Raw genomic sequence first — 21,342 nt, 5'->3', positions numbered from 1 at the left:
CTAAAATTCTTTAAATGATACAGGGCAATTGCATAATTCATGGATAAAATTATCTATGTGGTCATTAGAAGTCAAAAACTACTTGAGGACACATAATCATTTAATGGTGTAATACAAAGTGTTGTCTTAAGTCCCATAATCTTTCATATACTACAAGGCTGTCGGCTTTTTTCTACAATATAGTGTTTCTTGGAATTTGGAGAAACTGTATTTCCTGCACTGTACTGGGTTTAACAATTAAGGTGATAGTGATTTTTGTTTTCATTTGAAATGTTTTTAAGGAGAAATTTGGTTTTTTTTAAATAATTAATCTCTAACAGAAATTGCTGACCTTCTTAGAGGTCCATTTATTAAAGGGCTTTCCATTTTGATACTTTGCTAAACTTTCACATTGCCCCTTTTGGGAAAGTGTTTGCTCTGAAATTGGCATGTTGCTCTGTCTTAGCATGTAGCTTTTTTTTTTCTCCTGCAAGGTAGCCTGATCTATTCTGAAGTCTCAAGTTATGTAACAGTGACCTCAGGCAAGAAAGACAGCAAATGTATGAATTTGCTGACAGCCCTGGGAATTAAAAGATCAGAGAAGAAAAGGCAGGAGAAAGCAAGTCATGCCATTATGTGCTGTAAAGGAAGCCTATGTTGGACCTATATTGATGTTCTGAAGCACAGAATCATTGCATCATGCAGGACTCTTTAAAATGATGCAACAGTATCCTGAGCATTTGGCTGACAAAGTTCCTTAAAGTAAAAATTATTAATGGGAAAGAAAAGTGTGCTGAAGTTAGGAATGCTGCTGATGAGCAGACTATTGTTTTTGTGAGAAGCAAGCCCTTGATTACTTGTAACAGGCTACTTCTGCTGACAGCTGGCTGCCTGCAATTTGGCAGTTCAAATCTCACCAGGCTCAAAGTTGACTCAGTCTTTCATCCTTCCGAGGTGGGCAAATTGAGGAGCCAGATTGTTGGGGGTAAATTGCTGACTCTGTAAACCACTTAGATAGGGCTGTAAAGCACTGTGAAGCGGTATATAAGCCTAAGTGCTATTACTAAGTGCTATTGTTTTTGTGAGAAGCAAGCCCTTGTTTACTTGCAACTTCCACTGTCAAGTAATAATTCAGGATCTGCAAATAAATTCTTGAAAACCTCAGGGTCTCCCAGTTCTCCTGAAAAGCATAGCCAACAGCAGAAGCTTTTCAAGCAGTGAGCAGGAGCAAAATGTGACCTTCTGGTAAGACCTGGATGGTCAAAGGCCAACAGAAATGGAGCTTGTAGCATACTAGACTCCAGGTTCTAGCCTCTGTTTCCCTCCAAAAGTTGCCCTTGTGGGTTTGACCGGAATCATTATAATACACTGAATGAGACAGCTTCCTGTAGATCATTTCCAGAGAAATCTGGAACAGGATCCTGAAATATGATTCTGCAGTAGAATCTGGCAGATATCCATCAATGCCAGATGTTGGTGCCAACTCTGTTATAGAGACAGTGGACACCTGTATTGCACAGCCAGCAAAATTCCCAATTTAATTTGAGATGAGAAATTTATTTTGCCTGTCCGCTAGTGAACGCATGTACTTTATTACACAGGTAAGATGAGCCATTCAAAATTGGTCTACAATTATCAACATTTTTTCTTTCTTCATATACTAAGTCCTAAGTCCCAATTTTTGCACAAAAAAATAGGCTCAGGTTTATTTGTATAGAGAAAAGGAAATGTATACCTAGTAAATGCTCACTAGAAAATCTAAATGGCATTGAATATTGAATGACAACTTTCTTTTAACTGCTGGATTTCAGATGAGCTAGGGCTGTATTTTGCAGAATTTCCAGTCAGCAGAATGTTGACTATGCTAGTAAGAATTTGGGGGATTGTAGACCTAACTATTTAAGAATGCTATTGTTTAAAAAAAGAAAAAAAGTATAGTTTTTGTACTATACACTATAATAATCTTTCTAAACCACTGCATATGATGACTTTCCCCTAGCTCTTGCTGCAAATTCCTTACATCTTTGTTATATTCCTTTTTCCTTTCTTCCATCCCTTTTTTCCTTCATTATATTGTCCCTCTTTGCAGCTTTACAATGCTTATAAATGATCTCTCTCTCTCTTTCTCCCTCCCTCCCTCCCTCCCCCTCTCTCCATGCTCCTCTTCCCCTTGTCTCATTTAATAGAGGTGTCAAAACAACCAAAATCTGATTTGACAAGTTGAATCAATTCAATAAGTTCAGTTAAACCAGTCTGCTAACTTACAGCAATTCCAATTTTCAGTTTTATTAATGTGATCAAAGATAAATGTAATCAAATCAATTTCAAAAGTAATAACTGGGCACAGTGACTTCAAAAATTTGGTTTGCAGATTCAGTTTTAAAAGAATGATTTGATAAAATTCTCTGCCAACCAAAATGTATACATATAAGATGTCGCATAGGTACTGTAATTCCTTTTTTTTTCACAGAAGTCTTTCTCTCACCTCCCTACATTGTACAAGGATACTCTGTGCATGCGAGTGTCCATGCAAATTAGAAAGAGACTGTTAGCAGCTTTTAAGATTGAAAAAATGTTAGGAGTCCATAAAAACATAAGAGTCCATGAACCACAGCTGACTTCATCAGAGCCAACAAAGGAATATTTTAAGTTAAATACATACAAACACATAAGAATGAGGCAGTGAGGGAGAAAAAGAAAGAGAAACAGAGTAGTTATTGTAGAAAAGCTACCTAAATGAGCACCAAAGATTAACAGATATTTTCAAAATTTCTGGCATTCACATAGCCTGTGTAAACTCAAGCAAATGCCATTTATCTTGAAATACATACTTATCAGTGGTGAATTTCAGCTGGCTCAATCTGGATTGCATGATCCGGTAGCGCCAGCAGCGGCAGGCTCTGCCTGGACGTCATCACATCCCATTTTTGACCCTCTGCGCATGTGCAGAAGGCTAAGCACATGCGTGGAGGAGGCACTTGCACTCACATTTGCGAACCGGTAGCGAAGTGAATACCACCCCTGATACTTATGAATATTGAGTAATTACTCAGACTTCACACAGGTACTATTTTTGCTATACAATCACAAACACTTCTGTCACAGGAGATTTATGATTATGCATACTGTATCTTGGTTGAAATATTTTGGATAACAACTAGATGGCAGCAAAGACTTACACCTTCCCGTATGCCTTTGCTGCCATCTTGCCATCTTTTATTTATTGCAATATTTGCATTTCTATATGAATACACAAGTTTGATACACAACATAGAAATAGTTTCACTTAAAATACTTTGTCAGATATCCAAATTAATTTATTGCAAATTATGGAACTATTGCTTGTTGAAGTCTAAAAAGTAAGGGTTTTTTTGACAGATTCAAATGCCATATCCTTTTTAATTTTTTGCCCACACACACACACACACTATGTGGTGGAATGTAGCATAGATTCCCAAAAGGGAGGGCTGCATTCCAGAGGAGGAAAAGATAGCGAGGTTTAGATAGCTTGAGTGGGAAGAAGAGAGTTAAAACACTTCCTCCCTAAGAGTTCTCAGAATATATGTTTAATGGTGTAAGTAGTTTGCTTTAGTTAGGCAAGATTTCTGTGTGTAGGTGAGGAGTAATAAAGGAGATTGCTTAGAAGAACAGCAGCATCTCTGTCTTGGTTTTTGGAACCTGACAGTGACACACTGAATCACAAACTAGCCTACACTAGTTCTGTAAATCTAGTTCATTTGATTAATTTTTTTATTTAGTGTCACAAATTCAGTAAATAGGTCAGCTAAATCATGGCTCAACTAGCTAGGGATAGTTTTGTATACACAGGTAGAAACTTCTTGCTTTTATAAATAAAAACAATTGTGTGCTGAATGGTGATGGTGATGAAGATAGTAATAATACATTTTAGGAAATCATCTATGTCTTCTTATTTCCCATCACAATTTAATGCATCTTTTTATTTGCTCAAAGAAAGATGACTTGTCACATTTGGCCAGGGCTATTAAGGTAATTTCCATTGCAAACCTGAACATTAGCATCACAGAAGATAGAAGGGAATATGGAGGATATCTAAACAACTATGTAAGTTCATAACAGTACTTTTAATGAGTTTTTAGCCAGGGCTTTTAAGTTGCTCTTAATGTGGGATGCAAATAATTGTGTCCTTTAAAAGTGAAAAAAGAGAGGAGGACTCTGAGTGCACTTAGAAAACTGATTCAGAGTTAGTTTACTGTGACTCAATATAACATGGCATCCACTGGGAATCCACAGAGGGAATCAAAAAAAGTCAGGATAGCAATTGTAGCAGCCACATTAAAGTCAAGCCCCTTTTGTAACTGATGACAATGCACCCATATATGAAGTAGCAGGGCTTTTATAGCATTACTGGGGCTATCATCTTCCCCATTTTTTTTTGATAGTCCTGGCTCTTAAGGAGACCACTAACAGATGCCATTTTAAATGAAATGTGTTCCTAACAAATGGAATTAATTTCATAATCTATATTCACAAATCTGTACCATAAGCATAAGACACCAAAATGACAAGTTATGCATCATGACATCACAGTGCAAGCTCCATCCTTTTACATATGCATCATGGCATCACATTCAAATATGTAAAGGACAGTATTTCCACCACAGTGGAAATCACAATGAATCTTCATTGGATACCCATTACTATGTTATTATTTCTGCCAAATTCCTACTAATTCACCTACAGCTTGGATCAAAAAATCAATGAGTTTATATTTGGACATAAAACCAAATTCATTCCTGAACTGTCATAAACAGCAAGTCCCCAAGGACATATAAACATCTCCTTCATAAAAATAAAAACTTGGCAACACTAAGAGCCGCAACTCAAGAAACACTTTCTATAAACTCCACAAATATACACCACAACCGCAGCATCAATAGGATACCTAAGGTTTCCAAGAAAAACATTATTCAGGTAAAAATATCTATTTATTTTGATATTTTCTGAGAGGACAGAGAAGCACTGAGTTAAGCTCTTGGGAAGAATACGCCTTGTTACTCCACCCTGGGAGTGAAGAACGAATGCCTTCTTCTCAACTTTGCATGAACAATTTGAGACTCTGTCTTACCTTACAGTGTGTGCATTGCAGATATTTTCAGGATATGAGTTCTCCTAATGTGTTATGGTAGAGTGCTTTTACAAACCCCATATTTTGGAGAACCATGCTGAAAATCAAAAAAATCTTGATATTTCTGGGCATTTAAATAAAATTTAGTTTCACAATCTGCCATCCTAAGGAGAGTTCCACAAGATGACTACCAATATGAATTATATTAAAGGAGAATTAGATCAGAGTAGCCCATCTTTGAGAGCCAGGAGGGTATTTGATTGGCACAATCCTGCTCTAGGAGATTTTTGTTTATTTACAAAATGGGGCTAAAAGAGTCATTTAAAGAATCCAAAGCCTCTTCAGAATACTTGACAACATCCCAGTGAGATTATAAAGAGAGAGAAAGGCAGAAAGAGGACGACAATATATACAGTACATCTGTCTGTCTATGTGCAAAACAAAAGAGAAAAGGGAAATGAAGTTTATAAAAGGCCTCCCTTTAGAAGAAAAAAAAGGTGGCAGTTGTGGCAGGAAGACTAGCGTGGAGCAAAGAAGTTGCCTAACAATATATTAGGGGACGTGGTGGCTCAGTGGCTAAGACACTGAGCTTGTCAATTGAAAGGTCGGCAGTTCAGCAGTTTGAATCCCTAGTGCCACGTAATGCAGGGATGAAATCCAGCAGGTTCTGACAGATTCTGGAGAACCGGTAGCGGAAATTTTGAATAGTTTGGAGAACCGGCAAATGCCACCTCTGGATGGCCCCAAAGCGGGGTGGGAATGGAGATTTTGCAATAGCCTTCCCCCAGGAGTGGGGAGGGAATGGGGATTTTGCAGTATCCTTCCCCTGGAGTGGGGTGGGAATGGGGATTTTGCAGTATCCTTCCCCTGGAGTGGGGTAGAAATGGAGATTTTGCAGTATATTTCCTCTACCATGCTCACCAAGCCATGCCCACCAAGCCACAACTACAGAACCGGTAGTAAAAAAATTTGGATTTTACCACTGTCGTAAAGGGTGAGCTCCCGTTACTTGTCCCAGCTTCTGCCAACCTAGCAATTCAAAAGCACATAAAAAATGCAAGTAGAAAAATAGGGACCACCTTTGGTGGGAAGGTAACAGTGCTCCGTGCGCCTGTTTTGTCATGCCAGCCACATGACCCAGAGACATCTTCGGACGTATGTACGAGGGGAACCTTTACCTTTACCTTTACCAATATATTAGTTCCCACCCTTACTACATTATTATTTCCTAATTTAAAAAATCAATGAAGATAAGCCAATCAATGTCTATGTCTCATGATGTCAAAATTACTTCCAGCATTGGAGGCAATCAGTTTCTTGATATCTTAATGCTTTATAGGTAAAGGTAAAGGTAAAGGTAAGCACATATGTGCTAGTCGTTCCCGACTCTAGGGGGCGGTGCTCATCTCCGTTTCAAAGCTGAACAGCCAGCACTGTCCAAAGACGTCTCTGTGGTCATGTGGTCAGATAACTAAATGCCTGAGGCGCACAGAATGCTGTTACCTTCCCTCCAAAGGAGGTCCCTATTTTTCTACTTGCATTTTTTATGTGCTTTCGAACTGCTAGGTTGGCAGAAGCTGCGACAAGTAACAGGAGCTCACCCCATTACGTGGCACTACGGATTCGAACCGCTGAACTGCTGACCTTTTGATCGACAAGCTCAGCATCTTAGCCACTGAGCCATTGTGTCCCTTAATGCTTTATACTTACTGGGAACTATAGATCCAAGGTCATCCTTAAGAAAGGCTCCTATCCTTACACAGTCTAGTTCATTTTTCATTTTCTTCCAGCAGAATCTTCAATCTGATGCAAACTCAGATGCCATCAATTTATGGACGGGTGGGATATGTCCATCAGATTGTTGAACTAGATATTCTTTCATCTCAATCTCATAACTTTCCTTACACTCTTATATGTTAGAATTCCCCTGCCAAAGAAATTAAGAAAGACATTAATTTCAATAATATCTTTTTTCATACCTTCTGAAATAAGGAGACTGAGCTCAAACCACTAACAAGGTGTGATGCAAAGAGCTAATTTGATTACAAGGAGATTTAGTTTGGTGTGCTCACTGCTAGACTAGGGGGTATAAGGACAGATACTTCTCAAACATTTTTCTAAAATTGTTTCACAAACAGTACGTAACAGAACATTGCCAGAAAAGACTATCTTTGGACACTCCAACAAGCCACAAGCTCAGGAAAGCAAGTGGTTAAAGGGAGCGGTCTCTGATCTTTAATAAGACCTTATTTTTAGACAATTTTAGAGCAACTTTATGTTTTAATTTGGAATAAAACACTTTTACTTTTGGTTCGGCACAACATTTTACAGACCCGAGATCATCCATAAGAAAGGCTCCTACCCTTACACAGTCTAGTTCGCTCTTCATTTTCTTCCAGTGGAATTCTCAGTGTTTCTCATATGCTGCATTATATGAAGTCCCTCTGAAAATCCAGGACCCTTGCAGGATCCATGGACATAAAGATGATGCTAACTTTCAATCTCAGATTTATATATGTTTGACAATAGAAAACCCTATACACACTTGCCATATGCCATGTGCATTGTTCACTCCTTCCAGGAACACCAACTTGCCATGATGAAGCAGCATGTATCAAAAGCTAACAATAATTAAGTTCTGCGTATAGGCTCTGGTCAGTTAAAAATAAATAAATATGCAAAATATGCAAAATGTAAATTATTCAATGCTGATCTGGCCCATTCAGGTGCCTCTGCTGCAAGTAAACACCAAAAGCAAAAGAAAACAACAAATCAAAATGCCAAGATAAATATGAGAATGATCTTTAAAGGTACATTAATAAGCAAGTAAAGGATAATGCATGCTCCAGAGACTACTTACCTTCTGTTCTGTTACTTTTGCATCTGCCTTATAAAAATAAGTGACTCCAAAGTATTGTTTTGTTTTCAGAAACTATTTTACTTATGAGTGGTACTAAAAGAAAAAAAAATGAAAGCAAGTTCTTGCCAAGCACAAATCTGTATAGCTCCATTAGTAGCAGTAGAATTGTGCTGTCTTGTTCCATCTGACCATTTGAATCATCCTGAATTCAATTATATGCGCAGCGGCCTTGATTTTATATAGTCAAACAGAACAGTTCCTTATTGTTATAATGAAAATATAACAAATTTGCTGTATTATTCATACTACAATGAACGTCTTATCGCTTCCCAGATTATAGTGGTTGGGTTTAATGTAATTGACAAATGAAAGATAATTTTGTCTGATTTCAGGGGGTTTTTTCTCTGTAAGGAAAATGCTGGTAGATCTTAGATTACCACTGACATGATAGTGTCGAAATATATAGGTTTAATGCAGAGTGAAGAATATACATTTCATATCCGGCAGACTTATCCAATAATTTTTTATTTTTAACCCTGCAATTTGACACATGCAATTTGACACAGAATCTGCTCTAAGCAACCATATATTCTAAAATCAAGTTTGGCTGCTCTCTTATCTATCATCAGCACTGGAAATTAAGAATGGTAAATGAGAATACAAAATAAATAGGTAAATCTATTCTATTTTTGTAGCCTATTTTCAAAAACAATAGACAATCAGAAATGTAACATTTCCTAGAGAAGAGCTCAAATTCAACCTTTGTATGCCCACTTAAGAGGACTAAGGGATGTGATGGTTCAGTTTCTCGCTTTTGGTTTCAATAAACTGGCATTATCAGCTTTAGGAGCATGGTGGTTCACGTGACAAGCAGCAAGCTCGTGTTTGAGACCTGAGTTTTGCCATGGGGCAGGGTGAGCTCCCATTCTTTGCTCCAGCTCCTGCTGGGAGACATGAAAGGAGCCCCCAACTGGGCGTCTCCCTGATAACAGTAATGTCACTGGCTAATCCTTTCAACCCGGAAGTGCCTCGGTGTCTCTAACACAAGTGTGAGTCGATTATCATATTGTTTTTTTTAAAGTGAACTTGGTAAATGCTGCCTCTTAGGTTATCTCTGCCGATATTAATTTTTAGGTCTCATTAACAGGTTAGTTAAATTTCCCCAGACCATTTCACGTACATTCAAACACATGCGTGTGCATGATAAACTTTCAGGCTGACTACTGTATTTATACTGTAGTGCAATGTGTAAATCCAGCTGTTATATTTTCAATGTTTCTATTATACCTCTATTGTATCTGCCATATTTTGGAAGTATGGTAGGACATAAATGCCTAATAATTAGGCTACAATATTTGGCCCCCAAATCCAGGTAATCTCTAAAGAGCAGCAAAGAGGCAAAGTTTTTGTATCTTTAGGCTGCCATCTAGTGGTCTTCTGTACTTTTGCAAACCAGATCAGGTAACCCAAATAGTAAAAAAGAGCCTTGGTAGTACAGTGGTCTAAGGCATCCTGTTATTAAGCTGGTTATTAAGACCAGCTGCCTGCAATTACTGCAGGTTCGAATCTCGCCAAGGCTCAAGGTTGACTCAGCCTTCCATCCTTTCTAAGGTAGGTAAATTGAGGACCCAGTGTGGGGGCAATAAGCTGACTTTGTATAAATATACAAAAGGATGAAGGCTATTGCTGAGCACATTGTAAGCCGCCCTGAGTCTCCGGAGAAGGGTGGCATTTAAATCAAATTTTAAAAAAAACAAAAAAAACCATATATTAATGGCACAAGCAGTCACAAAGTATGTCTCAGACTAGCGTGTGGGGCATGCTAGTAGGGCAACCTTGAAGATCTTGGAAAAGATATTCAAATCCCATGATGTGTCTATGCCTACAAAATCAGAATTGTTCAAGCCATAGTATTCCTGTGACACTCATATGAAGTGAAAGTTGGACTTTGAAGAAGTAGGATAGGAAAGATGAACTTTGATCTTGGAGACGATTCCTGAGACTACAATGGACAGCCAAGAAAATAGACAAATGGATCATCAAACAAATCAATCCAGTGTTCTCACTAGAGGCACAAAAGACCAGGCTCAAATGACCCTACGTTTGGACACATAATGTGAACATCTAGCTCTCTGGACAAGGCTGAGATATGTGGCAGGATACAAAAGAAGAAAAGGATGGACTAAGTTACAGTGGCAATAAATGCACTATAAGTCAACCTGAAATAGAAAATCTATCTGGTCACTAAGAATGGACACCCACCTAATAGAAAATAATTAATCTGGGCAGCCATCAATATATTTGAAAGAATGCAGACCTGGCCTTAGGAAGGAAGAAGAAGAAATTTCAGAAAATAGTTACAACTTTCAGGTCCCTGTTATTCTGCTCAATAAAATAAAGAAAATTCCTGGAATCCCTGCTGTGCCTATTTCTTGATCTTGCCTACTTTGAAGGACTGACATCAATTTTGATGGGGGGTTTTGGTACTCCGCTTTATACCTAATACATAAAAAATTAGGGTTTTCTGTGTGTCTGTCTTACATTTTCTTTTCTTTTTTTCAAGATTGAGTAATCTTTCGTGAGACACACAAGCACACACACACACATACACACACATACACACACACAGAGAGACACCTTTCCTTTAATGATTCACTCATTCTTCTCCCATTCCTAAATCCAGGTCTACATTCTTTTACATAGAACTGGTACTGGAACTCAAGTAATGCAGCTTTATTCAGACAACAATGGAAGACAAGCTATGGCTAGGATCAATATATAAACAAAATATTTTTCAAAATTGACTATTCCGGCAGTCAACTAACTAATAAGACCAGTACAAAATAACTTTTTCTAAGGCAACTAAAAAAAACCTCAAATCATATCTTATTAATCAGAGGCTTCAAATTCTTCAAATGGATACTCTAAGAACTTCGACAATCTCTTAGAGTTTAAGGCAACTCAGTCTTAACTTAAGGCAACGTTTCCCTGTAACACTGTAGTACATTATCATGTGTACTGATAGTACACTCCATTCAGTTGGCTGATGCAGAGAAAGAATACAGAAAAGCAGAGTGCAATTAGTAGCAAATGCCAGAGGATGCTTTCTAGACTTCTGGTTCAAGACTGAAGCTTGGGAAGATAGTAAGTATCCTGGGAAAAAACAGTGCCTTTTTCTATTGAGCCTTACTCAAAAAGGATGTCCATTCACTGTATATTGAGGCAGGCTATATCTTGGGAATGATTCCATTTGAGCATCAGTATTATATTGATTTAGGTTTGCTCTGATGCCATTTCAATATCATGGGACAAGCAGAGACTTGAACTAGAATAATTTAGTCAAGTCACCTCTTTCAAGGCCACCACACTTACTGATCTCAGCCCTACTTACTTTACAGAGTTATTGTGGGGAACAAACGAGATGATTTAGCTGCTATGGTATGAAGAAGATAGAAGGCAAGTATGATAAATATTAATAAGTCAGAAGTCCATCCATCCAAAGTTCACACCAAAGATAACCTCTGTTTTTTCAGGGTTTATCAATCTCCCATCCTCCTCCACCCTATCCCTTATTCACTGAAAGCACAAAAAGCTTCCCTGCTTGATGCTCACATAAGTAAGGATATGCTCAAATAGCCTTCCTGAATAGAAGCCATATTGATATTAAGTGCTTAATACAATACAGACTGGAACCTATGCTCTCTTCACAGGAGTATTGTATTCATTAACATTTAATGAACTACCTTTAGCATTGCACTATCTTTAAGTGTTTGCTATCTTGCTTTTGAAATTAAAACCGTGGTATGCATCATCCACTCTTAAAAACTATAGAACACATTTCATATCAAAAGAATTTTCATTTGATGCCTCTGAGTTCTTTCTGAACAGGGCATCAAAGTCCAGAGTTTGCTAAGAAGTCTGTGTGACCTTAAGATAAATTATCATATTGACTTGGTTTGTGTAGCTCATAAGTAAGGCCAGTCCAAGGTCCCACAGAAACCTTTACAAATATAGTCATTTTGCAACATTCTAATATATTGGAATGTTGCAAAATTGGAACCACAATAATATTAAGCAAGTTGAAAGCTGGAGACTATTCTTAAGAGAACTGAAGCTAGCATGATGGATGGTTTTTTTTCCTATAAAATACAATCAAATATCTGTTGGTTGTCTTGTCAAATAAGTTTTTAAAAGTTTTTAAAATATTATGAGGGCATGTGAATCAAGTGAAAAGCATGCAACATTGCCTCCATTGTTTCTTCTAAAATGTATATTCTCATATTTCATATATAAACATGCAGCAGTGGGGAAATTTCTATTGCCATGGTTAATGAAAGTAAATTCCTATGTTAGTGTGAAGACTGGCAGAATCCACATTCCACTTCCAGTTGAATGAGCATAAATTCTTTAGTGGCCTCATTGGGAGACGCCTTTGGGGCAGACCTGACACAAAGGCCCCCAAATATAGCAATGCTGATTTAATACATTTGAAAGTGAAATAATACACATTGTTTGCCATCTAAAATGCCAATGCATTTATTCATGAGATTTCCAGCATGTTTACCAGTGTATATCCAACTAAGAAGATCTTGCTGAATTAAGTTCATCCATTCATGAAAAGAGCCAGCGAATCCCTAATAGCAGAAAGGAGCAGAAATCTGATAACAGATTTTTGCAGAATGTTGATTTATGTTGATATGGGAAATCTTTGTTTGTGGTTTTATGATTGACTATCTGAGGAATGCTTATCATACCAAATATGAGAAATAGAATTTAAATTTCTCACTTCAAAGCATCCCAATTAGAAATCAGTAGACTAAAAGTAAATTTGCATAGTATCATAATGCACTTTATAACATATATAGTATGGATGTCTAGCATGTTGTAAGTACTAAAATCATATTACAACTAAAAAGTTTCTGTGAGAAAATAGCTCTGTGGGATTTTCACTGTCATAATACCATGAGAAAGAAACATTTTAACACTTGTGCTTTTACAATGTTCTGTAGTTTTAGGCTACCAGCTCTTGGTCATTTTTTCTACTTTGTAATGACATACAATATGCTGATCCAGTCAGCAAGAAGTGTACATTTCAGTTTTTCTATAATGAAAGAAGTCAATTAAGCAATCTCTGCAAATTCCATCAACTTCACCAACCATTCCTCCATTGTGCATTTTCCAGTTTGAGCATAGTTACACAGTCAATTAATCAATGGAATGACTTGCCTTTAGTAGATGCTCCAACACTAGAAGTTTTTAACAACTCTTTTAAGAGACTGGACAACCATTTGTATGAAATGGCATAGGGTTTACTGCCTGAGTGGGGCATTGGACTAAAAGACCTCCAAGGCCCCTTCCAACTCTGTTATTCTGTTATTCATATAATAATCTCATTGACTTTCTTATACAAAACAGCTATTTATCCCCAAAAGAAAAATATTTGGTTTCAATTGTACATTTTAGTCTTTAAAATCTTCAGAAATAGTGCATGTATTTGAATCATTTTTTTCCCTTTTTTATATGTATAACCAAACATGATAAAATGTTCCTTCATGTTGTCCACATTTCCAGCATGTTTATACATTCTAGATAATTTCTCTGGTGTCATATACCAATGGTACAACATTTTATAAATATTTCCCAAAAAATTATCCCATTTTATTGTACATTCTTTCACTTCTTCTGTCTCAAATTTCAACAAAAATTTACACATTTTATCAACTACATGTCCCTCATTTGTACACAATTCTACTTCAAACTCAGTCTTACATTGCTCAAAACTATGAAATCTTTCATTTTAACTGATAATTATACATAGGAGAACCATTGGCAAGTTTGTCTTTCTGTTATCAGATCTTCTCTTGATTTTATTTTACATTCCCCTTGAAAACAATTCCAGTATATCACAATAATTTAATCATTTAAATTTACTTGTCATTTATCCTCTCTAAAATGTTTCTTGTACTGAGAGCCACAAAGATATTTCAAACACAGCCTAGATTTGTATTTATTCCATTATTTTCAGAATGGCACATCTCACATAATGATTTTTAAGGTCTACATTAACCTGAACTTTATTGTACCACAAATATCCATGCCACCCGAATCTCTAATTGTGTCCTTCTAACTCCAAAAGCCTTTTGTTTCTCAGCAACATCCACTCCTTCATCCAAGATAAACAATAGGTAGCAAAGTATAATTTCAAATTAGGTAATCCCAATCCTTCTCTTTCTTTGATGTCTTACAATACCATGTATTTAACTGATGCATTTTTCCCCTGCCATATAAATTTAGATATATGCTTCTGACATTACTTAAATGTCCATACTGAAGGACAATGTGGTTATATTAAAAAATCATTTTTCAATCATTCTAATGTACAACAGATATATTTCATTGGAGAAAATAAATTAATATCTTACAAAACAAAACCAACCAAAGATTACAGAAGAATAAAGACTAATTATGAATGGACCTCTAATGATAATGTTTCAGAAGTAATTAGAAAAAGTAAACCAGGAAAGGCACGTATACCAGATGGACTTTCTATATTATAAATGCTTTGAAGATAAACTCTTCCAACCTTTGCCAAATATGATAAATTCTGCTCTAAAGGGAGGAATGGTGCCAGATATGGGAAGAAGTCATTGAGTTATTATAATGAAAATTATCCTAAAATTTTAAAAGAGTTAAATTTTACTTTTTCTAATGTTAAATGCAACAAAGCACAAACTACTAAAAATAGTATTTATTGACTTCAATATTGATTGACATACAGTCAAGTTTTTTTTAAATAGAATCCTTTTCCGATCCTTAATTATGGTTCCTTTAAAAAGTTCATATTATTAACTACAGTATTAACCTACAAGGATTCTATATACCATACAAGGATTCCAAAGCACAAGCAATCAAAAATCACTTTTACATTTTAACATATTTTCTCTAGAAAGAGACAAACATGATAAAGGCAACTTACAGGATTCTTACATGAGAAAAAGATACTGAGGCCATACTGTAAAATTCCATGAATTAGGCCATGAACACACAATAGAGTAGGAAGCATCCTTCATTTGCCTTTTTCCAAGATATTTGTATAAATAATAGAGAATCCTAGATAAAAATGGTTACAAACTGAATCTTTGAAAGAACTTCTGTTTTTCTTACAGGGGGAAAAGAAAAGGGAATAGGAAAGTTCGTAGTAATGTAAGAAGTGTTTAAAGTGATAGAGCCAAAGTACAAGGTATTTACGGAGCTTGATTGGGAGAAGCTACGAAATTTAACATGCTACTCAGTTGCTTTCTACAATATCCAAATCAAGACAGAAATGGCACATTAGAAAAATCCAAAATAAGTCCTCCATTGTTTTAGAACAGAAACTTATTTTTCTTATCTTCCAGCATGCACTTCCCCCTACACAGTAGTTACTTTTAGATCATACACTCAGAACACTGGAAAGGTTTCTGTCTGCCAGTATAAAAGCAGGTTGTATAACTGGCTTTAATTTACACACTTCTATGCCAAGTTATCGTGGTGACAACAAAGATTCCTCTGCTTTCGAGTCATCCACTATGATTAACAGCTGTAGTCACACAAGTCTGGAGTTCAGTATAGAATTGGCTCCTGAAAAGAAATCTTTGAAAGTGTAGGTAAGCTGGCCGAAGAAGATAAACAGAGAAAAAAATAAAATTGGGGATCAACCCATATTTCTGTAGAGAATCAAGAGAGCCATTTTGGCTGGACTATATTTACTGTAGCCCAGGAAAAACAAAATGCCTTTTCTTTTTTATGCACCATTCAGGATGGCTGCCTGTATTTAAAATCAGTGCCCAAGTTAAATGAAGCTAAGACACTATTAGGAAAAAATAAGTTTTTTAGAACAAGCAGAGGGACAACATTCCTTCTCAAATTTAAATTGAGTGCAGAACAAATGTCTTCCTTAGCAAAATAGAAGAAGTCTAGCTCCTGTGGGCAAAGAATTTCATAGCTAGGTGTGGTGACTAAAAAGGCCTTTCTCTCCCTAGATATGCCCCCACCACAGTTCAGACCTAGAAAAGGGCCTCTATACGCATACGGAGAGAGAAGGCAGGCTGGTATGGGAAGAGAAACAGAACTCTTTTTGTAACTACATCGTATCTCCAACTTCAGGATGAACTGAAATACAGTCTCTTTTGAAAACATCCCCTCCCCCTTAATGTATAAAAAAAAGTTCCTGATGAAATTGCTTCCCACACAGTACCTGAGCTCTTCCAATACAACACACATTCCATTAAGCTCATCTATAATTCTTAAATGGCATTAAACATATTCTTAAATTCCAATTCTGGGTGTGTCACACTATCCAGGTTCCTTCCACTGCATAAGATCAATGATCCATTATGCTAAAGTAGGGTTAATGTTGGTGTGGTTGGTTAGAACCGGATAGGAATTAAAGACCCAACTCTTCGTATCCAATGGGTAAGAATTATGCTGTGTTTCTAAAGCAATAACTACTCCTATACACACACACACCAAATGCCCACTCCTCCGTATGAATAGAATTTTATATATCTATATCTATATCTATATCTATATCTATATCTATATCTATATCTATCTATCTATCTATCTATCTATCTATCTATCTATCTATCTATATATATATATATATATATATATATAATATTAAAATTATTATCTCATAGGCAGCTGTTAATCATAGGTGGTAACTGAAAGTAAAGGATATTGTGAAATACATACAGGAAGTAGGGAACAGTTTTTCATAAGTTTTAAGTAATCCAGCAAACTATACTTTAAAAGATATAGAGAAGCATAAAAAAATAAACTGAACAGAAATTCAACCATGTTCAGAACCCTTTGTGTCTTTTTAAAAAGCATATTCAAACCAAAAATCATTAATTTGCACTACATTAATTTTTATTTATCTAGCTCTTAAAAATCTCAGTGTGATATAATCTGGATATGAAATATCATACAGATATAAAAATGGAGAGCCAATCTGGTACAGTTGTTAAGGCATCAGGCTAGAAACCAGGAAAACTGTGAGTTCTAGTCCTGCCTTAGCCATGAAAGTCAGCTAACATCCTTGGATCAGTCTCTCTCATCCCATCCCACCTCACAGGGTTGTTCTTGAGGGGAAAATCAGGAGAACGAGATTGATTGATTGATTGATTGATTGATTGATTGATTGATTGATTTTCTATACCGCCTTTCTCCCGTAGGACTCAAGGTGGTGTACAGTCAAGAAAAATATAGATACACAAACATCATAAAATTGCTAATTAAAATTATTATTATAACATAGTTTGGCCCAATTAAATAGAACCTAAAATTAGATAACATTTTAAAAACATTCACATGTTCATATGTTTAGCCCCGCTTGTTGGAACATTAGGGTTTTGAGGGCACAGCGGAAAGCACGGAGATCAGGGATATTTCATATCTCAGGGGGCAGTTCATTCCAAAGGGTTGGAGCCCTCACAGAGAAGGCCCTCCCCCTGGGAGTCGCCAGTCGGCATAATTTGACTGACGGTACCGAGTAGTCCCTCCCTGTGAGAATGAATTGGTCGGTGGAAGGCTATTGGTAGCAAAAGACGGTCTCGTAGGTACCCAGGTCCTAAGCCATGGAGCGCTTTAAAAGTGATAACTAACACCTTGAATCGCACCCGGAAGACGACCGGGAGCCAGTGCAGCTCGCGTAGGAGAGGTGTTACATGGGCGCAATGAGCTGCGCCCATAATCACCCGCGCGGCTACATTCTGGACCAGTTGGAGCCTCCGGGTGCTTTTCAAGGGGAGCCCCATGTAGACAGCATTACAGTAGTCCATATGGGAGGTAACTAGGGCATGAGTGACCGTGCATATATAAACATTATATATGTTTACTGCCTTGAATTATTTATAAAATAATAAAGCAGGATAAAAAATTAATAAAGTTGTTTCCTGCAGAACAGCAAAAGTCCCCTCAAAGATTCAGACTGTCATCATTTATATTTAGACTTTTCTATCATTTAAACAAATAACTCAGAATAGGGCAAATGAAAAGATGCTATTTATAAATAATAAATAAATACCTGGTTGTCTAGCTTCTAAGTAGATAAAACTCAAGGACAAACCATCTAATGACCTTTATGCTGCAGCCTGCACTATATTCTTATGCAATACATTCAAGCACTATTATGCCTACCTTAACATAATGTAGTATACTGATAGTAATGTAGTATTAGGTCAGTGAATGGCTTCAGACCAGTCAATATCTCTCAGTCAAACTACACTATTGTGTAGATGCTGTGAGGATAAGATGAAGTCAATGAAAGGAGGGATATGAATAAATTATATTAATACATTATACAGCATAGGTCATGTTCATTCAGCTACTTCCATGGCTGATCTTGAAAACCTAAACCGAGTCAGACCCAGTTAGCACTTGGATTACAACTAGGAAGTCTCAGGGTTGTAAGCTAAACAAGAAAGTCAAAAAAAAAAATACAGGTAGTCCATAATTGAGCCCAAAATTTCTGTTGCTAAGTGAGACATTTGTTAAGTGAGTTTTGTTCCACTTTATGACCTTTCTTGCTACAATTGTTAAGTGAATCACTGCAGTTTGTAAGTTAGTAACCCGGTTGTTAAGAGAATCTTGCTTCCCCGTTGACTTTGCTTGTCAGTGGATTGAAAAAGGGGATCACGTGACCTTAGGACGTGGCAACGGTAATAAATATGAACCATCTGCCAAGCGTCTGAATTTTGATCACATGATCATGGGGATGCTTCAAAGGTCATCAAAGGTCATAAGTGTGAAAAATGGTCATGTCACTTTTTCAGTGCTCTTGTAACTTTAAATGGTCACTAAGTGAACTGTTTTAAGTTGAGGACTACCTGTATTCTAGAAGACAACAGCATGTTATTTTGTATTCTTACCAAGAAAATTATATGGCCATATCCTGTGTCAGCTTTGGAAGCCATATTACGGCAGAAGCTTCCATGCTGCCACCTTCTCATGTGTGGGAAAGTAGGAGAGGGGATTTAGTAGAGGGATTGTTTTTAGACATAATAGCATTCTTCTTGCCAGTCAAGGTCAGGCCGATCCTGCATCTGGAGAAGGATGGTCGGAGTGTTGTCTCAAGATGGGACGGATGATGATTGGAGCGTGTGATCGACTGAGGAGTGAGGGGATGGTTTTGGGGGTTTTGATTTACTGAAGGAAAACCCTGACCTCTCAGATTCGGGTTTTCCCAGATGTGCCAGTTTACCTATTCTAGTAAATAGAACTTTGAAAAATGCTTGCTTCAGAGTTTTTACTTGGAGTTGGGGGTTTGTCTGGAACGCTGACATCCTGGAGTTGAGCTTGACTCCAAAAAGTCTTTACACCATTACAAACTGTAGTACCAGGGACTAAACATGAACCGTTTATCCAAGGCTGGAAGGGGTATAGAGCCCAACCTGAATTGCAATCCCATTACTAAGAAGGAAAAACAGGTAAACTTTAAGCATGACTAAACAGGCTTATGCCTTTTCATTGTTTTCCGATAATCTGAAGTGAGGTCCTTTTGATCAGAACATGTCTGTGCAATATAGGGTTTTCAATTTATTTTAATTATAGAATCGGGAGGAATGTTGACTTCAAAATATGAGAAATATTTCCTAGATGTTTGATCATAAAAACAAGTACATCCATGGCAGTATAAAGGCAAGTCTTTAGTTGATTATATATGATTATGTGTCAGGCAAGGTCGACTCTTAGTAACAGTTAGTCCTTGATTTACAACCACTATTGCAGCCAAAATTTCCATTGCCAAGCAAAACAGTTAAGTGAGTTTTTGCCCCCTTTTACAACTTTCTTGTCACAGTTAAGTGAATCACTATAGTTAAGTTAGTAAAATTGTTGTTAATTGAACCTGGCTTTCCCATTGACTTTGCTTGCAAGGTCACAAAAGGTGATCACATGACCCTGGGACACTGCAACCATCACAATACATGCCAGTTGCCAAGCATCCAAATTCTGATCAACTGACCAATGGGATGCTGCAACATGCATGTGAAAAACAGTAATAAGTCACTTTTTTCAGTGCTGTTGTAACTTTGAACGGTCATTAAATGAATGGTTGTAAGTCAAGAACTACCTGTAGATTTTTTCTCCATTATGATCTCTTCCTTCAGCTCTTCCAACAGTGCACTATCACAATCCCTCTGTGAGAGGGTGAGCAGTTTTAAATTTTGATACATAAATTGTTGTAATTTTTTTTTTTTTTAATTTGATTTATATGCCGCCCTTCTCCGGAGACTCATTGACTAATTGAGTCCATTCACCTTGCTGCTACTCCTCTCTTTCCTTCCACCATTCTCAGCATTACAGCCTTCTTCACATCATACGGTAAAAGTATGATAATTTCAGCCCGATCATTTGTACATTGAACACTAGGTAGATTTGTTCAACATTCTGTTTCCTTGACTATCCATGATATTCTCAGCAGTCTTCTGCAGTATCAAGATTCAAAAACTCCAATACTCTTTCTATCCTGCTTCTTCAAACTCAAGTGTTCATTATATATAGATATGCTTGTGTGTGTGTGACGAAACATTTTGTGCACTGATTATCATTAGGAGGTGGTCCAGCAAAATACCCAACACTTTAACACTTTAAGAAACACTGGTTTCTTCCCCAAATCCCCAAAACTTTAACCTTAGTCTACTGTAGACCTCACCCCATTCCTAAGAGGTCTGTAAGGGGCGTGCATAAGCGCACCAGCGTGCCTACTGTCCCTATCCTAATGTTTTCTTTTATTCGTATCCTTTTCATATATTTATGTTTACACCTGTATCTGTCATAAAATACATGCTTGATGAAATAAAATAAATAAAACTTTTCAAGAGAGCCTTCTGTTATCACTTATTTCATTCAGAGCCTCAGCAATCCCATACTGTAATTCCCGCAATCTCTCAAACAGCACAGCTACCTAGCATTTTTTTAAAGATTCAAACTCATCCACTTTGGACTTAATCCACATCACCAGGAGTTCACACAGATTAAATTATGGTATGGAGTTCACACAACTAAACTCAGACAAACTACTTGGTGGTTTAATACACCATATAAACTGAAGACTGTGACTCTTTTCTAGTATCTTTCTAGAAAAGATTCACCGTATCTTTTTTTAAGTAAATTGCAACAGTAGAATCCTCCCCAAACAAATATCCTCTGTGGCTGTTGGACAACTCCCAATTTACTTAGTAACTGGGAATCATGGGAGCTGTAGTCAAACACATCTAGGTCGTCCCAGATTAGAGAAAATTGTGTCAGTCCACAAGACTTTACAGGAGGACCTGTCCAGTGGTGGGGTTCAAAATTTTTTACTACCAGTTCTGTGGGTGTGGCTTGGTGGGCATGGCAGGGGAAGGATACT

This window comes from Pantherophis guttatus, chromosome 6, assembly GCF_059756535.1.
Source record: "Pantherophis guttatus breed Tessera chromosome 6, ASM5975653v1, whole genome shotgun sequence".
Taxonomy (NCBI): domain Eukaryota; kingdom Metazoa; phylum Chordata; class Lepidosauria; order Squamata; family Colubridae; genus Pantherophis; species Pantherophis guttatus.
This window is presented reverse-complemented; position numbering follows the sequence as displayed.